We start from the raw sequence: 26,074 nt of genomic DNA on the forward strand, positions 1-26,074 counted from the left end.
GGTTATGCTATTATACTGTGTTGTTGAGAAAATGTGAATATTACTGTGAGAATGAGTAAACAATGTGAGACATACTGTGTTGAAACCAGTGTCACTCCTTTTCACTGCTGTGGATGGTTAACTTTGACCTTTCTGCAGCACCTCTGGAATCTGTTGATCAGCACTGACCTCCAGGATGCTTCATGTGTTTTGCTAATGTTTGTTTCCCTCTAAGAGTGCTTGTGAAGGATTCAGCACAGACAGACAAGTGATGTTACAGCAGAAGTGCAATGATTAGAGGACATTTTTAAAGGTTGGGCCCATTATCTGACTATTATTGAGCTCATAGTGATGAAATGAGTGAGTGGCATTACTTAAGGAAAGTCACTGATTACAGTAATGTGGAATAAATAATAAATAAATTTGGGGCACATTATGGCAATAGTAGTGGTTTAATGATTTGAGAAAACCTGCACATGATACGTGTCTCTGTGTTGCTGAATACTTTATTAATGAATACTTTATTGAGGTGGAAGGTCGTGCTGTTTGGGGCCCTACTAGTCATCATGTGACAATTTCAGAACCACAGCAATGATCATAAAGCTGCGTTGGAATGAGAGCTGTGCCATGAGGCTTTCCAGAGGTCATCAAGAGATGATTGTGGACAACAGATGGGCATCTGAAGGATGAGGGGAGCGTGCCAAGCTCCGATCGACAGCGCAGAGGGAGTTCAAGGATGCCATCAGAAGAACAAGAACAGGAAATTGTTCGGGTTACATCCGAAGCAACCAAGCAAGGAGCGCTTAAGTGGGAAAACTGCACGAGTGTTTGCACTAATGGAGCAGCAGCCATGGTCAGGCGCGCCAAAGGTTTCGTTAGCAGAGTGAAAGTGATACAGCCAGATGTTATTGTTACACACTGTTTCTGCACCACGAGGCACTTGTTGCCAAGACTTTACCAGCAGACCTAGCTCCTGTGTTGGATGATGTTGGACCTCTGAAAACTCGCATATTTGCATCTCTGCCACGTGACAACCATCGGACCTCTGCGTGGAGCAATAAGGCTTTATGATCCGCTCCCATTTCCTCGCACAAAGTACTGGCCCATGTGCATGAGCTGTGGGAACAGCTAGAAGTGTTTTGAGTGATGAGAGGTACAATGATGCAAAGCTGCTTGCAAGTGATGAGTGGTGTGCAATAGGGCTGGGCCATATCACACCATTCACGGTAATACCAGTATAACGTTAGGCAACGATAAGAAAATGAAATATGGCGATAGAATATGGGTAAAACGCACATGTGCAGTGCCTTTGTTTTCATACGCACATGGTGGAAAAAGCATGGCGGCGACGGAGAATGAGAAGGGCGAAAGCAGATCGTTGAGTGAAACAGATGAACCAGAACTGGTTTGTAAAAATGCTGCAGCTTCAGTGGTGGAACTGGTTTAGCTTTCGTCCGTCAGATACACAACAAAGCACTATTTTTGGTGGCGCATGCTAGCGGGCCGTCGTTATTACCTTTATTACCGAACTGATTTTATGTGATACACTGCACTCAAATCTGTCAAAAATGTTTTAGTACGACTTTGCTGAGCTACGAAGCCGCACCGCTTGATGGATTGTCGGAGCATTATGGCTACCGTAGGCGGAGCCTCGCGGAGTGTGCTTCAACATAATATTACCGTATTGTGTGTGCATATAACCTCTTTTTATACATGGTTATGCTGAGGATACTGTTAAATTTTTATATAGCTTTCACTAGCTGGGACCACAACCTCGGAACGATGAGCAATGAGGGGGGGAGGGGGGGGGGCATGAAAATGAGAACAGCGGGTATTGGAGAAGGAGACATTTATAGTCTGAGGAGACTATATATGTCCCCATTTATACGCTTGAGCAGAAGCTGTCCGTTTATTTTGCCTCAGTCTCCGCTGAATGCCATAACTGGGTAAGGGACCCGTATAGCTCAGCAGCAGTTTCTGGAAGGATATGACTTTGCAGGAGCAGGAGGAACTAACTGAACTGAGACAAGAGCGTGGTTTAAAGCTAAACTTTGCTGATCTGGACAGTTTTTGGTTGACTGCTGCCAAGGACTTCCCCATTCTGGCAAAGAGATATTGTGACATTGCATTTCCCACAACATATCTATGTAAGCAAAGCTTTTTGAGCCTGCCAGAATATCATCTTTGTGTTCAACTAGACAGGCCGATGTTTGTTTGTTTTTTTGTAACGGTATAAACAATGAAAGGTGGTGGATTGGCCAGATGCTGGCTGATGTGTAACGACAACTCAGTTGTTTGGTGGTGGCTATGGCGGAGCTTCCACAGAGGGAAGGAGAGGCAGGAGTAGGAGAGACCAGAGTTATTCTGCGTCTTTACGCTGCAGCTGCCTCTTCTCTCATTCTCCCCCTCCCTCTCCTGTTTCTACTTCAATCCTGAAACTGATCAATGATCAGCTGATCGGCTTTTCTCTCTTGTTTGTTTATCGCCCACTTTGCGCCAGAAAGAGGAAACCAGCGGATGTCGCGCTAAACAACAGCAGCACGTTTAAGCTTGATCAGCTGTTGTTAGAATTTATTTAATATTAATTTCTAGTATCAGCTGATGTTTGCTGGAGCCACAGCTGTAAAGCTGCTGGTCATGATGTCTGTTTGGATATGTGGTGAGAGGGAAACATGAAGATGAAACCAGGAGACGTCCTTACTGAACCATCAGAGCTGAACAGGTGATGGAGAAACAGGTTTACCTTTTAGGTGACATGAATGAGTTGAAGGGAAGTTATGAACTGTTTCTGAGAGACGAATAACACCAGGATCCTTTTCTAAGCAGCTGACAGCTGGTAACTGTGCAGGGGCGGGTCTAGCAAAGTGTTGCCAGGGGGGCAGGTAGGGCATTAAAAGGGAGAGGGGGGCACAAAGAAATACTTTTCTTTCTTATTCTCATTTAAAATGTCTCGCTTTTATTAAATAATTATCTGAATCTTACAACCAAAGTTTTTATCTCATGTCAAATGTATAGAAATCACACATATACCAACAAGACTGTGCATCACTGTCACCACAGTGTTTGTTTTTATTCAAAGGCTTTATGGCTTTAATACCTGGTGGGCTGAGTTAATCTGAGAAGGTGCATTAAAAAATAAATGACCAGACCAGCGGTGCACATCGCAAATCAGCTCGCATAGACACATTAGCTGTGCCGCTTCTTAATGACGGTATCTTAGCTAACAACCCCAACTACCAGATTCAACTTGTAGTTGGCTAAAAATAACTTAGCCTACAGGTGAGAGGGACGTTGTTAGCTGGCATTCTGACACTTCAAATGCTTCAGGAGCTGTCCGCTCAGCGCAGCATCAGCACCACGGATACATCCGTAGACTTTTTCGGGACTTTCAGGTGTTTGGACCAATGTTTTATTTTCTGATCAAACCAGAAGCTTTAATGAGCAGCTGGATTTGTCTCACATTAACTGGCTGAGTTAATGCCAGTTAATGTAACATCGAAGCAGCTGGAATCCACAGCTGTGCGTGTTCATGGAGCTGCATTTTCACCTGCTGGACATCACTACCTGACAGGTTTAACTGGCTTCAGAACATTGCAGAGGCCTTATTGACAGTGTTTGGCTCCACATGTCTGTGTGAGCAGGTTTTCTCTCACATGAGTCTTCAGGTAGCCTCTGAATGCTGGACACTCGGAGACCTGTGTCTCTGAGTGGGAGACCAGAGATCACATTAACATGTGTGTCTCTGTATTAACAAACATGCCATATTGGCCCAGTTTATTTTTCTTATCATTGTTGTGAGGAGACCATAAATAGCATTTGTATTTTCTGTTGTACAGTTCATTTGCTGTTATGGATAAAAAGTCTTTTTTTGTTTCAAAATAGCTGATAAGTATTCGCTGATAGCTGCCAACATCTGCGAACAAATATAATTCTATAAAGTTGTTCTATATAGTGTTTAACTGTTAATATAGAGCGCTATTAAATTTATTGCTAATGCAGTCATATGGCACACTGACCTCTGAGGAAATTTTAGATGCACTCGTCATCAGAAAGGTTGCCGACCCCTGGGCTATAGTGTGTCATTTTGATACATGTTTGGTTGGTGGTACGCCTCGGGACATTTTCAGGACATTCTATAAAATGTGCCATGACTCAAAAAGGTTGAAAAACACTGGTCTGAAGAATTACCAATAGTAACTTTATTAGTGAAAAATGCACAAAGTCGTTACTGGTTAAAGTTAAATGAACACTTGGCTCGATAGAGCTCTGAATCTTTGTCAGCCTGGCTCCAGTGCTGAAGAGAAACCTGGTGTTGTTCTTCTTGTTATCGCTGATCAATAGTAAAATATTCTATCCTTATGGAGGGCTTTTGGAATTTTAGTAAGATGCCATTTCCTCCCTGCTTTATGGATTATCTGATTTAAGGTGCACATTGAGAGTTATACCAGGGAGTCAAGTACTTCTTATTTGTGGCTTTTGTTATCAGAGGAGCCACAGTATCCAGAGTTGTATGTAAGGTTGCAACACTATTAACATGATAATCAATCTCTGTGGGAGTAGTAGTTCCGTAGCTGCTTTGAACTGTGTTGGCACATTTGAACACCATGTTCAAACATAAGGATGTCCACATGTGACAGCAGGGAAACCTAGGTCACATGATCGACATTATAATCGTATTATTGTATCTGCAGCTGTATGTTCTGCACAACTGGGTTAAAAGAGATGCTGAGCTATCCATTCATAACCACCGGGTTGTGAGTTGGATCACTGGGTTGGGGAAGAATGCTGTGTGGAAAAATTTGGTGATGCAATGGAAAAAGACGTTCAGTCTGCCTCGAAGCGAACCATCAGACAGCTTAAATGCTGGGCTCAGATCTACCCCCCGGCCCAATCCCTTTTTGTCCCCCATAAACCCCCCACCAGAGCAGCCAAAGGTTCGCCATCGAGCCCCACCCTCAACAGAGCAATCGAAGTCACATTGCCCAGCCTCGCCCCCCTTAGTTCCTCTTCATGCCCTGTCTCCACAGTCTGATGTGTGATGTGTGGAGGGTCCGAGCTGCGAGGATTATGGCAGTGGTGACTTTTCCCAGGAGAAGCTGGGACCCTGTTTACTAGAAGGTTTTAAAATTTCTGTACTTTTAGGTGACAGGAGACATGTGGCCTGGTCAAAACACAGAGAGCTGCACTCTAAAAGATCCTTAAACATAGTAAACATACCTTGTGTGCCACAGACTGCTCCCAAACACGAGGGGACAAGTAATACCTCTAAAACACTTAAGTTGGCTTTATTAAACGTTAGATCTCTAGCTGGGAAAACATTTTTAATTAATGATTTAATCACTAAGCACAGCCTTGATTTTATGTTTTTAACTGAAACTTGGTTGGACCAAAGTAACAGTGGAGCTGTTCTCATCGAGACGACCCCTCCTAACTACAGTTTTATCAGTGAGGCCAGGGCGAGCAGGAGAGGAGGAGGGGTTGCTGTCTTATTTAATGAATCATTTCAATGTAAGCAGCTATCTCCTGGAAGTTTTCAGTCTTTTGAATATGTGGCTTTACAGCTGAAGGCCCCATCCAAAGTTGTGTTTCTTAATGTTTACAGGCCTCCCAAATACTGCACAGACTTTTTTAATGACCTCAGTGAACTGCTGTCTGTGATCTGTGTTGATTTTGACTGTGTAATTATTGCTGGGGATTTTAACATTCATGTGGACAACCCTCAGGACAAAGGGACTAAAGACCTGAGTAACACTCTGGGCAACTTTGGGCTGACTCAGCATGTAACAGAGGCCACACATAATAGAGGACACACTCTTGACCTACTGATCTCCAAAGGCCTGAGCATTTCAAAGGTTACTGTGTCTGATGTGGGCCTGTCTGATCATTACTGTGTTTTCTTTGAAAGTAAAATCTCAGCCCACACAAATATATCAACAACAGTGATCACAAAACGGTGTGATCCCTCAGGTCATCTGGATCCGGTCTTTTATCAGTTCCCAGAGTCAGAACCAGACACAGAGAAGCTGCATTCAGCTTTTATGCTCCTTATATCTGGAACAAACTCCCAGAAAGCCTCAGATCAGCTGAAACACTCAGTTTATTTAAATCCAGGTTGAAGACTCACCTGTTCTCAGCTGCATTTGAATAAAGCACCAAATCCACACTTTTAAGCTTAAATTTCAAAACTTACATTTAACTACTGATTTTATCTACTGTTCTGATTTTATCTGTTTTGATTTTATATACTGTTTTGTTTGTTTGTTAGTTTGTTTTAATCAATTTTAAATCATGCTTTTTATTTGTTTTTGTTTCTAATGTCTCTGTAAAGCACTTTGAATCACCTTGTTGTTGAATTGTGCTATACAAATAAACTTGCCTTGCCTTGCCTTAAAAGGGGAAAGCAGTGCTCTACTCACTGTTCTCACTTACTAGTGAGAACTTGGGCTATCTAGACAGGACCAACTTCACACCCGATCAGATCTGCACACTGTTAGACCTCTGCCTCACCACTACATATTTCAAATACAACGAAGGCTTTTACAGACAAAAACATGGCTGTGCCATGGGCTCCCCCGTATCACCTATTGTAGCCAACCTTTACATGGAGGAAGTGGAAAGGAAGGCTCTTGGCTCTTTCAAAGGAAGAGTACCCAGCCACTGGTACAGATATGTGGACGACACCTGGGTCAAAATCAAGACACAAGAAGTGGAATCCTTCACTGCGCACATTAACGCTGTGGATAAGAACATCAAGTTCACCAGGGAAGACACAAAGGACGACTGTCTGCCTTTCCTGGACTGCGCTGTGCACATTGAAGAGAACGGCAACCTCAACATCGAAGTTTACCGGAAGCCCACACACACGGACCAGTACCTCCTCTTTGACTCCCATCACCCTTTGGAACACAAACTTGGAGTAATTAGGACCCTACACCACCGGGCAGAACATGTTCCCTCTAAGCCTGAAGGGAAAAAGAAGGAACACACACATGTAAAGGAAGCACTCAAAACGTGCGGCTATCCTAAATGGGCGTTGTTAAAGTCAGCAAAGATGCACAGAAAAGAAGACCAGACACCAGCGAGGGAGGATAAGAAGGACAGACGCAACAACATTGTCATCCCCTATGTAGCCGGTGTATCAGAGAAACTCAGGAGAGTTTTCTCCAAGCATGACATCCCAGTGCATTTCAGACCCAGCAACACGCTCAGACAAAAACTGGTTCACCCGAAAGACAAAACGCCAAAACACAAACTTAACAATGTGGTGTTTGCTGTACAGTGCAGCGAGGAATGCTCAGACCTCTACATTGGAGAGACCAAACAGCCACTTCACAAGCGCATGGCACAACACAGAAGAGCCACCTCCACAGGACAAGACTCAGCAGTCCATCTGCATCTAAAGGTCAAAGGTCACTCTTTCGAGGATGCCAATGTTCACATTTTGGACAGAGAGGACAGATGGTTTGAAAGAGGAGTGAAAGAAGCCATCTATGTCCACTGTGAGCGACCATCTTTGAACAGAGGCGGGGGTTTACGACACCAACTCTCTGCCATCTATAATCCAGTTTTGAGATCCTTCCCAGACGCCTTAACGCCCACTCACATCCTGGGCCATCTGACCTCAGGAATTCGCATGATAAGGTGGGGCCAGGTTTCACAATGAACACACCCGAAACTCTGGCTGATTGGGACCCACACCCAGTTTCACACCTTGGCTCAGGCGATTAGAGGATCATCAGGGGGTCCTTTTGTCCCTCTGTGGGGGGTCACTCCCACTAGGTTTATATCTGGGACTCTCCACCATTTGACCTTAGAACTGAAGAAGCTTCTCGGATGAGAGGTGAAACGTCTTCAAGCAACTTAAAGAAGTCCAGACTAGGGATGGGTATTATTTAGGTTTTATTCGATACCAGTGCCAAACCGGTACTTTTGAAACGGTGCTCGAACCGGTGCTTAAACAATGGAAAAAACACAAACTTTGTCCAAAAACCTCTCATGTTTAGCTGTTTTCCACTTTTTCTTTGGTCATTTTAGTCTTTTTGGCCAGGGTGAAGGGAGTATCTGCCATCAAACAAGCTTTAATATTTATATTAATAAATGTAAAAGCAACTGAGATAGTATTTTATATAATTTCACTTTTAATCGGAAAAATGAATGAATGAAAACCTTAAAATGAATATGGTCTAGTACACCCCTTGCCCCCCTTTAGACTCACCCTGTCCGTGTCCATGTAAAACAGGACAGCTGCCCTCAGCCTTCAGTAAGCTGTATATTTAAACCATTCTGGTCTCAGACTGAGTTAACAGTTCCTCTGCGTATTTTAAACACCTTCTGGAGGCTTACTGCAGATTGTTGGCTGTGTAAAACAAATGGTGGTGAATGTAGCAGCTACAAAGTTCACTTTTCTTCACGTCAGAGTTTGTCGATCAGGTGCTTTGATTTTTGTAAAGTTTTAATGGTGATCACAAGAACTGTGCTGCTGTTTTAGAGGCTAGAAACGTATTTTCTTTCACTCAGCCTGAGCTCACCATCACAGTGACGGCTCCGCCTCTTTGCGCTTTACGGTGTGTAACAGATACTGGTTCCAAGAGTGCAAAGCTGCAAAAGTGAGTGAGCTATCTGGAGCAAGTACAAACTGATATTAATCTTTAATGGGGCTGTCAAAATTGAGAGCAAACAAAAAACTGCTGTACAATGCCGTCCGCCATCTTAGTTGAATTGGTCACATGACTACATCATATGACTAAAATGCGTCAAACAAAAGCCCCCGTTTTTCACAGTCCACACTGCGATGCAAAAATGGTGTTTTCAAATGTATCCACTTTGGCGAGTGTTTTCAAAACACTCAGTTTTCCTTGACGAAAAATGGCCAAAACGGAGAGAAAAAGATGCGTTTTCAAACGAAAATGTATTAGTGTGGACATTAGTCGCAAATGTTCTATACATGATCGCATTTGCATTGTTAAAATTGCACGCTACAGAGCGTGCACTACAGAAGCATCGAAGCAAAAAAGTTGTGTAGAGAATATTTTAAAATCCAATTATTCAAAGTATGAATGATTGCAGCCCTAGCTTCAATTAACAGTTACACAATCTGTCCAACATTGCTTATCATGTTAATGTTATGAGTGATTGCATAAATATCCGTCGCAATGAATTGAGGGACAATTTTTTTCTCCCTCACTTTTCCTAAAAGATGGCCCAGTTTATTCTATGCTACAGGAAGCAATAAATGAAGCACAGCGGGGTGGCTGTAGCTCAGGAGGTAGAGCAGGTCACCTACTGATCGGAAGCTTGGTGGTTCGACCCCTGGCTCCTCCTTCCTAAACAAAAGCGGCTACGGGAATGTACAGTGTCATGTCTAATGTCATTACAAAAATGTGGTAGCACTGTTTTCTGCCTTATTGAGTGATGAAAATATTGGACAACATGGATGAGTGGTTACAGCAGATGATGGCTATATGGCCTTAATTCTAGTCTTGTGTTATGGAGGTTTTTTTCAAATAAAAAATGTAGGTATTGAGGAGACCTTATGTCTCCAACAATTACAGGTGCTCTTTTTAGACGCACCCAATTCTACAAATATCATTACTAACTTTAGAGTCTAAATTGTGTTTTTCGTCACAATCTCATGATGACAGCATTACATGAGGACCCGCTTGTTTACCTGATGATCTTTCCATATAGTTTAATTATACAGTCCATCTCCTCAGCACTCAGTCAAGAGGCCTCCCAGATGAGTGAGGGCAGCTTTAGAGGAGGAGTCAATATGCACATCAGTATATACACTATCTCATAAGAGTGAGTGACCTCTCAGATTTTTGTAAATATTTTAATGTATCCTTTCAAGGGACATCACTGAAGATGTGACACTTTGGTACAATGTAAAGTAGTCAGTGTGCAGCTTGTATACTGTAAATTTGATGTCCCCTCAAAATAACTCAACATACAGCTGTTAATGTCTAAACCACTGGCAACAAAAGTCAGTCACCCCTGAGTGAAAATGTCCAAATTGTGCCCAGTTAGCCATTTCCCTCCCTGGTGTCATGTGACACGTCAGTGTTACAAGGTCTCAGGTACTGAACTGCAGCACGGTGACCAAGACCATACAGCAGTTTAACAGGACAGGTTCCACTCAGAACAAACCTCGCCATGATCCACCAAAGAAGCTGAGTGCATGTGCTCAGCGTCATATCCAGAGGTGGTCTTTTAAAAATAGACGTATGATTGCTGCTGGCACTGGGGAGCTACAGTTAATTGAGGGAACCATGAATGCCAACATGTACTGAAGCAGAGCATGATCCCCTCCTTTCAGAAACTGGGCCACAGGACAGGTTCCAACATGATAACAACCCCAATCACACCTCCATAAAGACCAGTGCCTTGCTAAACTGAGGGTAAAAGTACTTGACTGGCCAACCATGTCCCCACACTTAGACCCTATTGAGCATCTGTGGGGGTCATATGATTGTTGAGTTTTCTCTGTATGTATTATTGCAGGGTCTACCTTACAATATGAAGCGCCTTGAGGTGACTGCTGTTGTGATTTGGCGCTGTATGACTACAACTGAATTGAATGAATTTACTTGGTATTGGAATGACACGTTGTTATGGCCCTGGCCATAATGTGTTTTGGTGGCTGCTTCTTTCGCTGTGTCTTTAAGTCTCTGCAGGTCCCTGATTGAATTAGCTGGCGGCTGCTGATCGGTCCCCTGATCATGTGGTTGCTTCAAAATCTGTCACCAGCAGTTGTCCCGGGGCAGCAACTGACCTGAGCCTTTCCTCCAAACTGTGATATTTGTGATTCTCGTGACTTACTGAGCTTGTATATAGTGTGTAAATCAGCCTTCTCTTGTAAATAGTCACTGAAGCCGAAGGGGTGAGCTTCCCTGTTGTTTTCTGTATAGTTTCCTCCTGTTATTCAGTTAGGGAGTTAGGCGTAGCATTTGTCTTTTGTTTGTTCTTTTCATCACGTAGGGTTTAGTGCGCATGCGCCAACCAGCGTGCAGCCTGTTACAGTCGCTCCTGCTTTTCTCTTAGTTTAGCTCTTTTTTCTTACGTATTCTTTTTTTTTTCTGACTTGTATTTTCCTCCGTTTTCTATCTCTTACTCAATCATGTGGATTGAGAGAGTTTTTGTTCTTCTGGTGGCCGTGGAACTCTTACTTTTATCAAGGAACGGGACCGCGGCACATCTCCTACACGCACGGACTGTTTACTCCAGAGATCAGCTGATCGCCCTGATGCCGGCCGGCTCGCTGGCCAGGCCCGCAGAAGTACCAGCTGAAATTTGGAGGAAAACACATCGGGGATGCAGAGGTCAAGGACAGAAGAGAAGAAAAAAGGTGACGGTGAGACAGCGGAGGCTCGAAGCGAGGAGGAGGTTTAAACCGTGTCTGCCGTCTATCGTGATGGGTAATGTGCGATCGTTGGCAATTAAAATCGACGAGCTCTCAGCACTGGTACGGAGTCAGAGGGAATACCGAGAGTGTAGCCTGATGTGTTTCACCGAATCATGGATGCACCAGGACATTCCCGATGAGAATGCTTCCGTGGAAGGCTTCCACACTGTTCGGGCGGACAGGGACAGCATCGCTAGCGGTAAGCGGAAAGGAGGTGGGCTTGCTGTTTTAGTTAACAACCGGTGGTGTAACCCTGCCAACATAACAATCAAAGAAAGGATTTGTTGCCCGGACACTGAACTGTGTGCTGTTGGACTCAGGCCGTATTATTTACCCAGGGAATTCTCTCACGTCATCTTGGTGGCTGTTTATGTTCCCCCCTCTGCTAACCCCACAGCTGCATGTGACACTATCCACTCTGCCATAGCTCGGCTACAGACTCAGCACCCGAGTGCCTTTATTGTGATCTCGGGTGACTTCGACCATGTATCACTGGACAATACACTACCAACATTCAAACAATATGTGGACTGTCCCACCAGGGGAGAGAAAACTTTAGACTTACTGTATGCTAACGTCAAGGATGCATACAGCTCCTCCTCCCTCCCCCCACTTGGTAGGTCAGATCATAACCTGATTCACCTCACCCCCCGCTATGTGCCAATTGTGAGGAGGGAACCTGTGACCACCAGGACTGTCAGGAGGTGGTCAGAGGAAGCCTTAGCAGAACTACAGGGCTGTTTCGAGGTGACCGACTGGGAAACACTCTGTGAGCCTCACGCCGAGGACATCAATGGGCTTACTGAGTGTATCACAGACTACATAACTTTCTGCACCGACTCCATTGTTCCAGCTCAGACTGTTCATTGTTACCCAAATAACAAGCCGTGGGTGACTAAGGACATCAAAGCCCTCCTCAACAACAAGAAGAGGGCTTTCAGAGGGGGCAACAAAGAGGAGGTGAGGAAGATCCAGGTGTTACTAAAGGACAAGATCAGAGAGGCTAAGGACAATTACAGGAGGAAGCTGGAGTGGAAACTCCAGCAGAACAGCATGAGAGAGGTGTGGAGGGGCATGAAGACCATCACTGGATTCAGGCCAACCAACAGCAGGGGAGCTGAGGGAGGTGAGAATAGAGCCGACGAGTTGAATCTGTTTTTCAATAGATTAGACACCACAGTGTCTGCTCCCACCCCCACAACCTCACCTGCAGTCAGCCTGGAATCCAGAGCCACACCACTGTGCCAGCCTCTCTCTTCACATGTTGCCTCCTGTGAGATTCCTGACACCCCTCCCCCACCCATCACCTTCACTCAATACCAGGTTGAGATGCAAATGAGGAGACTTCACTCAGGCAAGTCTGCTGGACCAGACGGAGTGAGTCCCCTTGTCCTCAAGGCCTGTGCCCCCCAGCTGTGTGGAGTCTTTCATAAACTGTTTATGCTGAGTCTGAGTCTGCAGAGGGTCCCGGTGATGTGGAAGACATCATGCCTCGTCCCTGTACCAAAGACGCCTCGTCCCAGTGGCCCCCAGGATTACAGGCCCGTGGCACTGACCTCCCACATCATGAAGACCCTGGAAAGGCTCATCCTGGACCAGCTGCGACCCATAGTAAGACCACATCTGGATCCCCTTCAGTTCGCTTATCAGCCTCGTCTCGGAACAGAGGACGCCATCATCTACCTGCTCAATCGTGTCTACACCCATCTGGACCAGCCGGCGAGCACTGTGAGGGTCATGTTTTTTGACTTTTCCAGTGCTTTCAGCACCATCAGGCCGACCCTCCTGGGTGATAAGTTAGCAGCGATGCAGGTGGATGCTTCTCTGGTGTCCTGGATTGTTGATTACCTGACAGGAAGACCACAATATGTACGTCTCCCACAGTGTGTGTCTGACAAGGTGATCAGCAACACAGGGGCACCACAGGGGACTGTCCTCTCCCCCTTCCTCTTCACCCTCTACACCACAGACTTCAGCCACTGCACAGAGACCTCCATCTTCAGAAGTTTTCTGATGACTCTGCGGTGGTTGGATGCATCAGCAGGGATGATGAGACAGAGTACCGGGCTGTGGTCGACTCCTTTGTCACGTGGTGTGAGCAGAATCATCTGCAGCTCAACGTGGCAAAGACCAAGGAACTGATCGTGGACTTCAGGAAGACCAGGAAACACTTGACCCCTGTTTCAATCCAGGGGGTCAGTGTTGACATTGTGGAGGACTATAAATACCTTGGAGTACACATTGACAATAAACTGGACTGGGCTAAAAACACCACAGCACTTTACAGGAAGGGCCAGAGTCGTCTCTATTTTTTGAGGCGACTGAGGTCCTTCAACATCTGCCAGAAAATGCTGAGGATTTTCTATGAGTCTGTGGTGGCCAGTGCGATCCTCTATGCTGTTGCATGCTGGGGGAGCAGGCTGAGGGTCGCAGATGCCAACAGACTTAACCCTTTAAGACCTACCATAGAACCAAGTCCGCCAGAGCTTATATTATATTTTTACCTGCTGTGGAGCCATTTTTGGGAGCATTTCAAGTTGCTATACATCAATACAACCATTATAGCCCAGATTTTAATAATATGTATTCATTAAGTGCATAGTAATTACATAAATTGCAAAAAAGTGCAATAAAATACAAAAAAATTTAAAATCGTTTTTGTTTTTTTAACATATATTTCTAGTTAGAGAAATTTAAGAGGCTTATCCCTCAAAACTGTAAATACAAAAAAGTTGCACAAAATAGTTTCCCACCACAGGAAATTTATTTTGAGTGTCTTCATAGTTTTATTTTTGAAATACACCAATTTTTATACACTGCAGGAAAAACGAAAATAAATATTATACTGCAAATTTGCAAAAAAGCAGCATGTGCATCAAAATAAACTATTTCCAGCAGTGCAATATGAGTCCTAAGCATCCCAGAAACGACACAGAAAGTCATAAAGTCAAAGATAACTTTTAAAAAGAGCAGTATAGGCCCTGAGGCCCTGATCGCAAAAAAGACTACATTTCCGCGAAAATGACGTCACTTCCGGTTTCGGCCAGGTAATGGCGGAAATGCAAAAGTTCGCGCTGACGTCTATTCCAACGTAGAAAGTGTTATGAACAGCTGATCGGACCGGCAAAGCGTGTTTCTGGAATATTATGTTTTTGTTCCTGCAAGCGCTTTTTATGCAGTTTTTGCAAAGCTTTATGTGGAAGGAAACCGTGACCTAGGACAAGCTGATGGCATAAAATGTAAGTACAACTCCTCCGGTTTCATATGCAAAAAAATTTTTTGCGCTAGCTTACGTGGTTGCAGTGCTACCGGGATTTAAAAATAGTTACGCATAACAGAGCATGCCCGCTCCGATCGGTTCTAAAGGGTTAATAAACTAATCCGTAAGGCCAGCAATGTTGTGGGGATGGAGCTGGACTCCCTCAAGGTGGTGTCGAAGAGGCGGATGCTGTCCAAGATAAAGACAATGTTGGATAACACCTCCCACCCACTCCATGACATGTTGGTCAGTCACAGGAGCACGTTCAGTGAGAGACTGAGATTACCGAAAAGCACCACTGAACGACACAGGAAATCATTCCTGCCTGTGGCCATCTCCCTGTACAACGCATCCACTTAACACACTGTTTGCTGCTACAGCTACACATGTTTCTTTTCCAACTATTTATTTATAAGTGACTTATGTATGTATGTATGTATATATATGTATATATTGTACTATTCTTAGTTAGCGTATTGTCTGTCTTGTCTTAATGTTGGTTTAAAATGGAGCACTGTAACAAAAAATAATTTCCCCCAGGGATCAATAAAGTATTCTGATTCTGATTCTGATTTAGGTAGCACCTCCTTGACTGATTAAGCTGGTTTTGTTTGTTATTTTGGCCTTTGTTCACCCCGGAGTCACGCTTCAGTTTAGACCAGGGGTCGGCAACCTTTCTGATGGCGAGTGCCATTTAAAATTTCCTCAGAGGTCAGTGTGCCATATGATTGCATTAGCAATAAATTTAATAACGTTCTATATGAACAACAACAACAAAAAATCAGCCCGGGCATTTTGACGAGAGACCAGCCCCCCAGGTATTAAAGCCATAAAGCCTTTGAATGAAAATGCTGCTGTGACAGTGATGCACAGTCTTGTTGGTATATGTGTGATTTCTATACATTTGACATGAGATAAAAACTTTGGTTGTAAGATTCAGATAATTATTTTTTAAAAGCTAGACATTTTAAATGAGAATAAGAAAGAAAAGTATTTCTTTGTGCCCCCCTCTCCCTGTTAATGCCCTACCTGCCCCCCTGGCAACACTTTGCTAGATCCGCCCCTGCACAGTTACCAGCTGTCAGCTACATAAAAAAGGATCCTGGTGTTATTTGTCTCTCAGAAACAGTTCATAACTTCAACTCATTCATGTCACCTAAAAGGTAAACCTGTTTCTCCATCACCTGTTCAGCTCTGATGATTCAGTAAGGACATCTCCTGGTTTCATCTTCATGTTTCCCTCTCACCACATATCCAAACCATCATGACCAGCAGCTTTACAGCTGTGGCTCCAGCAAACATCAGCTGATACTAGAAATTAATATTAAATAAATTCTAACAACAGCTGATCAAGCTTAAACGTGCTGCTGTTGTTTAGCGCGACATCCGCTGGTTTCCTCTTTCTGGCGCAAAGTGAGCGATAAACAAACAAGAGAGACGATCAGCTGATCATTGATCAGTTTCAGGATTGAAGTAACAACAGGAGAGGGAGGGGGAGAGAATGAGAGAAGAAGAGCCAGCTGTGCAGCAAAGACACAGAATAACTCCAGCTTTGTGTCTTTTCCATTCTAGCTGAAGGACAAACTGTGTTCCTTCTCAGCTCAACATGAAACGCGTAATATTTTCTCTGAATGCGAGACGATTCTGTCTTTTTACAGGACATTTGGCAACTCTACTAACTAACCTTATGAATAAAACAAAGTTCACTATCAGTAACATCATAGCACCACCCAGCTGTATAGAAACTGCTAGCAATAACATATAACATGCTAGCTAGCAACGAAAATAAACTCCACCTAAACTTGGTTCATATCTGACCCAGAGAGACTGCAGGTCATAACTTCTTACCTGAAGTTCAGTTCACCTGACGCTCGGACCGGCGGCCGCCTCGGGTCTCTGCTCCTCCACCTGCTGGCCTCCACCACTTGTTACTGAATCTGAGGAAGCTCCACCACAGCCACCATCAAACAGCTGAGTTATTTTTACACACCGGCCAGCATCTGGCCGATCCACCACCTTTCATTGTTTATACCGTTACAAAAAAAATAAAATAAAATCATCGGCCCACCGTGCAAATGCCCGGTGGGCCGATGGCCAGTCCAGCTATGGTCGTGCCATCAGTTAACCCTTCGCGTGCCAACTGTGGCACGCGTGCCTAGGGTTGTCGACCCCTGGTTTAGACAACAAACCACTGTTTCACTAAGAAATCGTTTTCCCCTGTGTATGGTTTTGGGGACCAGGGCGGGGTCACTTCCTTTTTTTCTAACTCTTATGTTGCGTACCAGTATCCCTAGATTGGGGCGTAACACACATGAATATTGCTGTGTAGTATCACACAGCAATATTCCCCACCTCACAACAAAACTTTATAAATTGTAGTTTAAATATAATTTTTTAAACAAAAACTGGAGTGAAAATATACACATGAGAAAAGCTTCACCGCCGTGATGGATTTTTAACTTTAAGAAGCAGTTTGTTATGGCTTTAATAAGTGCATGGTGCTTTTTGAAGTTTTACCATCGTTTACAAGTATTTGCAGACAAATATGGAAACTACAGACAACCGTAGCAATCTGTTAGCAACCAAAGGAATCACAAGGATGTTTTTGCATAGCACCTTACTTGCAACCAACTTCCAGAGCAAAACTGTAAATATCATGCAGGATGTGCCCAACAGGTGCAGTGTCACATGATAGTTATTACTATAATGCAAGTCAAATGAAACAGCAATGTTTCAAACAGCTTGACAAATACCAGCACAAACTGTTCTCTATAGTGCAGTGGCTGTCTTTAGTGTGTCTTTAACTGTCAGATATGGAAACTCCTACATCCCCTCGTTCTCGACTTCATTCGCCTGTGATTGATTTTATTAATCAATGGCATTCACTAACACCGTTTTAACAGACAGGGAGAGATGGGGTTGCTGGTTATCTACAGATGGGAAGCTCTTATTTCATCATTAAGAAGTGATGAGATTTTCAATATAATGCACAACAGCCAAACAATAAGCACTGAAATGAGAAACACAAAAATGCCTCATTTCAACGTTTTCCTAAAGTTGGGGAAAATACAAGGCCGAGGACGATTTATATACCACTGATCTGTAAATACTTTGATTCATGGAAAGGGGACCGTGTAACATCACAGCCAGACACAGATATTTGAGCAGGGTTTGGAAGTTGTTGGCCTTACGTGTGGGATCAGGGACCCATTTAAATGGTCGTCTCATGTGTGATAAAGAATCTGTTGCAATGGTAATGATAATCTGGGCCAGCTGTCTGAAAGGGTTATTTTGGGCCTCAGAATGACTGTAGCGATTCATCAGAGATGTGCAGAGCGCTGAAGGAGAGTTTAAAAGATGCAAGTGGTTCACAGTTTACTGCATTTTAAAATGAAATCCATACATTATTAGTAAAACTAATGTTAAGAGTAGTGCTGTCAGTGTTAGTCGTTAAAATGACGTTAACGCCATAAACGCGTTAACGCAGCAAATCTCCGTAAGGGAGTTAGCCAGGATTGCCCCGTGCTTGGGGCTGCATGGCGTCAACGCGTTAGCGCGGTTAGCTCGTTAATGTGTTAGCGCTGTGCAGCCCCATTCACGGTGCGATCTGCGTCATTTTAACGAGATTAACGCTGACAGCACTAGTTAATAGAGCTGGGCGATATAAGATTTTTTCATATCACAATATGTTTTTTTCATTTCAGGCGATAACGATATCTATCACGATATAACCCAAATAACTATATTTGTAAGATTTAAATGTGCCGTTGCTCACAAGTAAAATGTGAAATAATCAGCAGCTTGTTTTTATTTAAATATTTATTTCCCATAATAAGTTCAACAGGGTAGATGTACTTAAGGAACATGAGACTTTTTCAGATAAATAAAGGCAAATATTGCAAACTACACAAAAGGCAGCCGCTAAAGCGTTTAAGTTTCAAAATAGAACAAATTAACAGACTAAACTGTCAATTCCACTTAGAAACAAAATATTAATTCTAAAAATAAATCTTAGTTTGTTTTACAGAAGAACAGACAAAACTGACTAACTTTTGTCAATATCAAATAAACTGAGAACTAAAAGGAAATTCTCAATCTCTCCTTGTTGTATAGCTGAGCTTTTCAAACAGTTGTAACAGTTACTTTAGTCTGACAAAAGCCGAATGACGAATTAGCGCTTCCAGTCAGAGACTGAGGCTACGTCCACACGTACACAGGTATGTAGGGGCGACCGTGGCTCAGGGGGTTGGGAATCGCATCTGTAACCGGAAGGTCGCCGGTTCGATCCCTGGGCTCTCTGTCCTGGTCGTTGTGTCCTTGGGCAAGACACTTTACCCTACTTGCCTACTGGTGATGGCCAGAGGGGCCGATGGCGCGATATGGCAGCCTCGCTTCTGTCAGTCTGCCCCAGGGCAGCTGTGGCTACAACTGTAGCTTAGCTCCACAAGTGTATGAATGTGAGAGTGAATGAATAGTGGTATTGTAAAGTGCTTTGGGTGCCTTGAAAAGCGCTATATAAATCCAATCCATCATTATTATTATTTTTGAAAACGGAGATTTTCCGTTTTCGTTTTAAAAAATAATCCCGTCCACACATAAAGGGAGAAATGAAGGAAAACGCTGCTATGAACATGCCAAAGCAGCAGGTGGAGCTAGATTCCTAACCATGCAGAAATGTTGGCCAATCAGAAGTCTAGAAGCCTCGGTGGGAAAAAGTAAACAAAGCTGGGGCATAGAAGCAGAACCGAGTCGTATGTGTGGAGGGACAGTAACTGTGTGTATATGTAAGCATTTAAACACTGCAGAGAGTAGAATTAACAGTAACAGTATTGTAGAAATTCATTTCACCGAAACAATAACGTGGCGCACAGTGTGACGTCAAAAAATGCACACACCTTTCTCCGTTTTTCTAGTCCACACGTAAAGGCAAAAACTGAGTTTTCAAAAATCTTCGTTTTCAGTGACCAAAAACGCTGTACGTGTGGACGAAAGGTGCAAACGCATAGAAAAATCTGCGTTTTCAAAAATACCCGGGTACATGTGGACGTAGCGCACGCACCAGTTTATTGTATTTCCAGACTTGCTTTCGGCACAATTTACAGTGCACGCTACTCTGTTTTTTGTCAGACTTGAAATAGCCGAAATACCTTCACACTACGGAACTTCTATGGCTCTTCCGTTCGACAATCTCTCCGGCGTTGGAACCATCATCTGTTTTCTCTTCGGTAACCTTCGGTCACGCTCGGTTGATTTTTGTAGTCGGCACACTCATTTCCTCCATTACCCGGGCGGTACGGTGGCTGGCTGCTTCCCAAACAAATACACATGTGCGGCTTGGCACTTGTGCTGCACGTAACAAGTCATGTGACGTGACGCTGCGGCTGTGATTGGTTCGGCTCTGCGCTACGTAATTTGGATTGGCTGTTCTTTTCTCTTTTTTTTTTCTTTTTTTTAAGAGGACAAGAGCGGCGAGGTCTATCGCGATAGTTTGATTTTTCTATCAAGAAAAGGTTATATCGCGATACATATCGTTATCGTTCTATCGCCCAGCTCTACTAGTTAAGACATCTAAGTAATACATTTTGTGTTTATTTGCTGTAGCTTTTTTAAACTCTCCTTCAGCGCTCAAAACTGACCTCAGAACAGCAACGTTATGTCTACGTTAAGTATTGGTGAACCACAAGGGTCATCAAGTTCACCGTTCGCCGACAGTCATGGGATGGTCAGTCTTCACTGCAGATGTGTTAGTTTCTGTTAGCCTGTTAGGTTAACACTACAGGCCCAAATTGTGTGTTCTAGCAAAAGTAAACTGAAAGACTTTTTGTTCTTTCCCAACATCAGTCAGGATTCAGAAAACAACGCAGCACAATAACTGCTGCTGTTAAAGTGGTTAATGACATCGTTGATTCAATGGACTGCAAAACCTCCTGTGCTGCTCTTTTTCTTGACTTGACCATGCTATTTTATTACATAGATTAAACAATATTGGTCTATCTGTAAATGCTGTAAGTTGGTTTTCAAATTACTTGTCAGCAAGAAACCAGTGTGTCCATGCTGCTGGGTCTTCTTCCTCTTTTCTCCCAGTATCCAAAGGAGCTCCGCAGGGCTCCATATTAGAGCCATTGCTATTTCCTCTTTACATAAACAACCTTTGTGATAATTTGTCAAATGCAGCATTTCATCTTTATGCAGATGATACAATTATTTATTGTTCATCCCCTTCAGTAGCACAAACCCTGCAGTTTCTGCAGTCTGCCTTTGATGTCGTTCAGTCCCATTTAACTCAACTTAAGTTGGTGTTAAATGCAGAGAGATCCAAGTTCATGTTATTCTCAAATGGCAAAGAGTTGTTAGCTACGTCTCCTAAGATTAAAACAATTCAAGGAACTGAAATTGAAATGGTCACATCCTACAAGTATCTAGGGATCATTATAGATCAGAATTTGTCATTTAAGACTCACATCCAAAGGCTTGTGTTGAAGTTAAAACTAAAACTAGGTTACTTTTTTAGAAACCAATCCTGTTTCTCCCTCCAAGTGAGAAAACATTTGATTCGTGCAACCTTTTTACCTTTATTGGATTATGGTGACCTGCTTTTTATGAATGCACCTGCCCACTACCTAAAGAGGTTGGATACTGTGGACCATTGTGCTTTACGTTTTATTACTGGCTATGGAAATCATGTACATCATTGTTCTTTGTCTGCTGCTGCTAAATGTCCATCTTTGCATATTCGCAGACTCTCCCATTGGTTGATCTTTATTTATAAATCTCTCCTTGGGCTGGTTCCATCTTATTTATGTGTTTATATGTGTAAAAACCACAACCAATACAGCCTTCATTCGCACAAAATCATACAATTGATTGTCCCAAAAATCAGAACAGTATTGGGGAAAAGGCTTTTAAATACGCTGCCACTGCTTCCTGGAATAATCTGCAGGAGGAACTGAAATTATCAGAACTGGTTACCTTGGGAGAGTTTAAGTCTGTCTTAAAGGAACGAGAGAACAGGGCCCTGTGCTTCGTACGTCGCTTACTACATCCAAGATCAAATGAAACATCCAAGACCAAATCATCGCGCTAACTCTGAGCTCGCTATTCCGGTTCCCCGAACACACCTGCTGTTGACGATTAGTATAGCTGGATGAAGTAATGTGAGATCAGTGGGTGGCCCAACAGGGGCTACGCATTGATAGTAGAAACATTGATCGGCAACCCTTTGATTGGTCGGTGAAAATGTCGAAGGAGCGCGCTCGGTATTTTTCGGCAGCAGAGCAAGAACTCTTGATTGAGAGATTTCAGGAGTTTCAGAGTTTAATTAAAACGCAAGGGAACACTGCAAAGGCTGCAAAAGCAAGGAGAGAGGGCTGGCAGGAAGTTGCTGACAAATCAAACTCGTAAGTAATTCAATAATAACAATAATAATGGAGTGGATTGATATAGCGCTTTTCAAGGCACCCAAAGCGCTTTACAATGCCACTATTCATTCACTCTCACATTCACACACTGGTGGAGGCAGCTACAGTTGTAGCCACAGCTGCCCTGGGGCAGACTGACAGAAGCCAGGCTGCCATATTGCGCCATCGGCCCCTCTGGCCAACACCAGTAGGCGGTAGGGTAGATTTATCATATCACACCATATTATCCAATATTATATTACATTATATTATATTATAATATGTTATATTATATCCTCTTTCACATTAGAGCCACAACAGGACCCACTAGAACATGGGAACAAGTAAAAGTGAAATATAAGAATATTCTACAGAATGGTAATATTTATCACTTATATTGCTTTTCGTCTCTTGGAAAGAGACCCTGAAATAATCTGTTTGTTTATAACAGCAACCAAGAAAAGGGCAGAGCAAACAAAGACAGGTGGTGGTCCTGCACCCCCTCGTCAACAAGTTGGTTAAGTAAATAATACCCTCACGGGAAAATCGATATCTCTCAATGAGCACACTGTCGCGCTGAGCTAAAGGATCCTGTCTGTCCCGCAATATACGCTGGATTCTGAGGACTCTCCTTATCAATCTTGCACCTTCCACAATGGGTGGCTCGCGTAAACGGACAGGACATGGCTGCGACAGACTTCCCAAATCCACCTTCGCTTTTATAGCCGTGGTCTCTCATCTTGATTACACGAAGTAATTTACAATTACTACTCTGAAATATGAATTACATCTGTAATAATCACATACATGTAATAGAATGTTAATAGTACATTTCCCTTTTTTAGGAAATGACCTGTATGTATCTGTGTGACATCAATAAAAGGATCAAGTGCTGCATTGTCTTTAGTTACATTGATGTTATTTATTTATGGTGAAACAGTGGTGGAATATCGCTGTTGCTTTCGTATGAATGACGCGGGCATACCTGCGTGGCCGCGATCTAATCCTGTTTACATAAAGTAAGCCTGCTCCCGAGCAGGTTTACGCTTACGGCTCTGTTGCTATGACAGCAAGTCCCGGATGGGCTTCGGGGAACCGAACGATCCAAGATCACGCGAAATCGTCAACAATCTCATCCAGCTAACTCACTTAGCGCGGTACGAAGAACAGGCCCCAGCTCTTTTACTCAGTGTGATTGTTTTTAATGTACTCTTAATTTGATCTGTTATTGTATATTTTACACATGTTGGTGTGGGATACTGTATTTGTTTTAAATCTTATATACCTATGTGGTATGTGACTTTTGTTGCCATGATGCCAGGTCTCTCTTGAAAATGAGATTTTTAATCTCAATGAGATTTTTTACCTGGATAAATAAAAGACTAATGATAATAATAGCTGCAGACGTCCTGTACAGGGGTAACTGTACGGGACAGCCTAGCTGTAACTGACTAGGTCTGCGGACAATCCTAACATCCTCTCATGATGCGACCAACTAGCAGCCCTCACAGTTAGCTGCAACCAACAGCCACGCTCGCCCCTGATCCTTGCACTTGATAAAATGGCTAGGTCATACTTTAGCGGTCAGGAAAAGAAGTCCTGGAGATCTGTTTACAGGATTAGAACAGCCAGGAACCATAAAAGATGCATACACGGTTTAATCTTTACCAGTTCACAGGATTAAAAAGGAAACGATTAAATGCAGGTAGGATTTTTTTTATTTAAACAATTTAGCAGGGACAAAGCAAATATCTGAACCAAATAATATGACTCATAAGATCAAATCACATAAATCCTATAAATTCTCAACTAACCAGTTCTGTGCTAATGCTTCTTGTCTACTACTGGACTTGAATTAGTTAGAGTTTACGCCCATGCCTGCAGCACAACAGTCTCCCGGTCGTGCCCGAAGAAGTGAAAACGTGGAAACAGAGACTCAGTACAAAGTCGAGCAACTTCATCAAGGCCTCATTCCAACACAGCAGGATGAGAAAAGACTTTTAGGTCGTAGGTTTATCTTCCAGGACTCCAGCTGTGAACTTTTCTTCAAGAACAACTCATTTTACACATAAACATCACAGCCACGCTGATCTCAAATGGACCTGACCAACGCAACTACGAGATAAAGGTGCAAACTTACAGTTCTAACAGTTCCGTCCTGTAACTGTAAAATATAAGCTTTCTGTTAATTCACAGAAAATGTGAATGACTGAAAAAACCTCTGTCATTATTGTAACTGAGTGATGGATGACTGATACCTCCTGTTCATGATGCTACTGCATTTCTCTCATTCAAAATCATTACTGATCATTTTCATTTATTCTCTTATAATTACCATGCTCACCTCATACGGCTGCATCCTGAGCCTTTTATGCAGACGGACTCAGGTGGATGAGGTTTATTTATATGTGTTTAATAAGTATTCATTTGTTTGGTGTTTGAAAATAGCCGTGTTAGTTATCTTATTATAAACAGTAAACATGAACAACAAGAACATGATGATAAATTTATATTTTTTACACATCAGCATAGTAAAAAGTGCCACAGTAATAAAACAACACATGTAAGATGTGTAGGCCTGTGCCACTGTACAGGCGTCCCCCTGACACTGAGTACCAGAGAAATACTTCCTTAGACACTTTAGTTTGTGAACTTATAGCCATAAATTACAGCTGAAAGATTAAGGTAAGGTATAAAACAAGTTTTCAGCAGGTCTTCAAAACCAAGCACCGATTCGGCCAACTTGATTGGCTGAAGAAACTTATTCCAAAGTGCGGCTGCCTCTTTTTAAAACAAGAGCGTCCAACAGTTAAAAAAGACTCAGAGCAGATGATCAGAGGAACTGAATGCTGGAGGAAGGTCTCAGTAGCTGATATATGTGGGAGCCGGTCATGTAGGGATTCATGTTATTAATTACATTTCACAATGAATTTCACTTGCAGCCGCTGAAGAGATAAAAGAATAGGCGTGTTGTGTAAGCAGCCTCTGGATGCCTGAGGAGGACTGATACAAGTGCAAAGTGATTTTTGTAATGGTTCATGGATTCAAATTTCAAATGCTGTTCAAAAGTTCCAGATTCTTAGCAGATGCCTTTATAGTGGTGGGAAGAGCGCGATGTAATGGCTGACCATCATTAGAGAGCCTGGGAGCCACAGGAACCTCGGTTTTCTTGGATGGGATTTCGGGAGATTACTGGGCTGTTTTTCTGCTCCTCATGCCCACCCTACTCACTCTGTTTGGAACCGAAAGATCGAGCTGCTTCAGTGTCCCCAGGAGGCTGAGCCGCTACACGAATATGTGTCCTGCATGGATGCAACCCCAAAGCAGCAACAATAAGAAGATGATCTCTGACATATACAGATCTTATCTGATTCTGCGACCCCTCGGTTAATGCAGGACGCTTCATTATTTCATACAGGCAGAGATTTCCGGTTGAAATGTAGCTAATAACGCACAGCACACTACATGTTGGCGTTATGAGTCAGTGTAAAGGAAGAACACATGTGACAGATGTGTGAACACCACCAGATCAAATGTTAGTGCTGCTGCCAGTGAGGAAGCAGAGGCGTCGCTGTGTTTACCTCGCCGAGATGCGGACACTTTCTCTCCGGCACTGAGACGCAGCCGCGGATCGTGATGCTGCTCTGCGTCCTCAGTCCTCCCTGTCTGCCGTCCGTCTGCTCTCCTCTTCTGCGTTATCAAACGCTGGTACTGCGATGATGGGCCAGCCTCCAGCCCTCCCTGTCTTACTCCTGCTCGAATTTCTTCCTCCTCACAATGTCTTGCCTTTCTTTCGATCACCTTCTGGTCACTTCTCGCTACTGTCAAGTCTGCAGAAATACGGCAGCAACACTTCCGGTCCCCACAGCCGATAGATTTGATCTACTAACCCGGGACATACTGCCAAAGAACATAAGATACGTATTTTTCACAACAGAATCATTCCACTTGATGTCAGTTTGACTCAGGTGCTACTAACACTAACTACCTGCATGATGACCGCTAAATATGTTTTTCTTCTGCTATTTTTTTCAGCAT

The 26,074-nt window shown here is 43.3% G+C and overlaps 1 protein-coding gene across 2 annotated transcripts in view; it reads right to left on the minus strand.

The window, feature by feature from the left end:
- cntn2 (contactin 2) overlaps nucleotides 1-25,866 on the minus strand; it is a 99,676-nt gene extending 73,810 nt beyond the window's left edge. For both annotated transcript variants that reach the window (XR_013098533.1, XM_004574486.5), the window contains exon 1: nucleotides 25,618-25,866. The gene's annotated coding sequence lies outside the window, so the exon portion shown is untranslated. The remainder of the gene's footprint in view (nucleotides 1-25,617) is intronic.
- Between the last annotated feature and the right edge of the window lie 208 nt (nucleotides 25,867-26,074).

The sequence above is a fragment of the Maylandia zebra genome, linkage group LG5 (genome assembly GCF_041146795.1).
Source record: "Maylandia zebra isolate NMK-2024a linkage group LG5, Mzebra_GT3a, whole genome shotgun sequence".
Taxonomy (NCBI): Eukaryota; Metazoa; Chordata; class Actinopteri; order Cichliformes; family Cichlidae; genus Maylandia; species Maylandia zebra.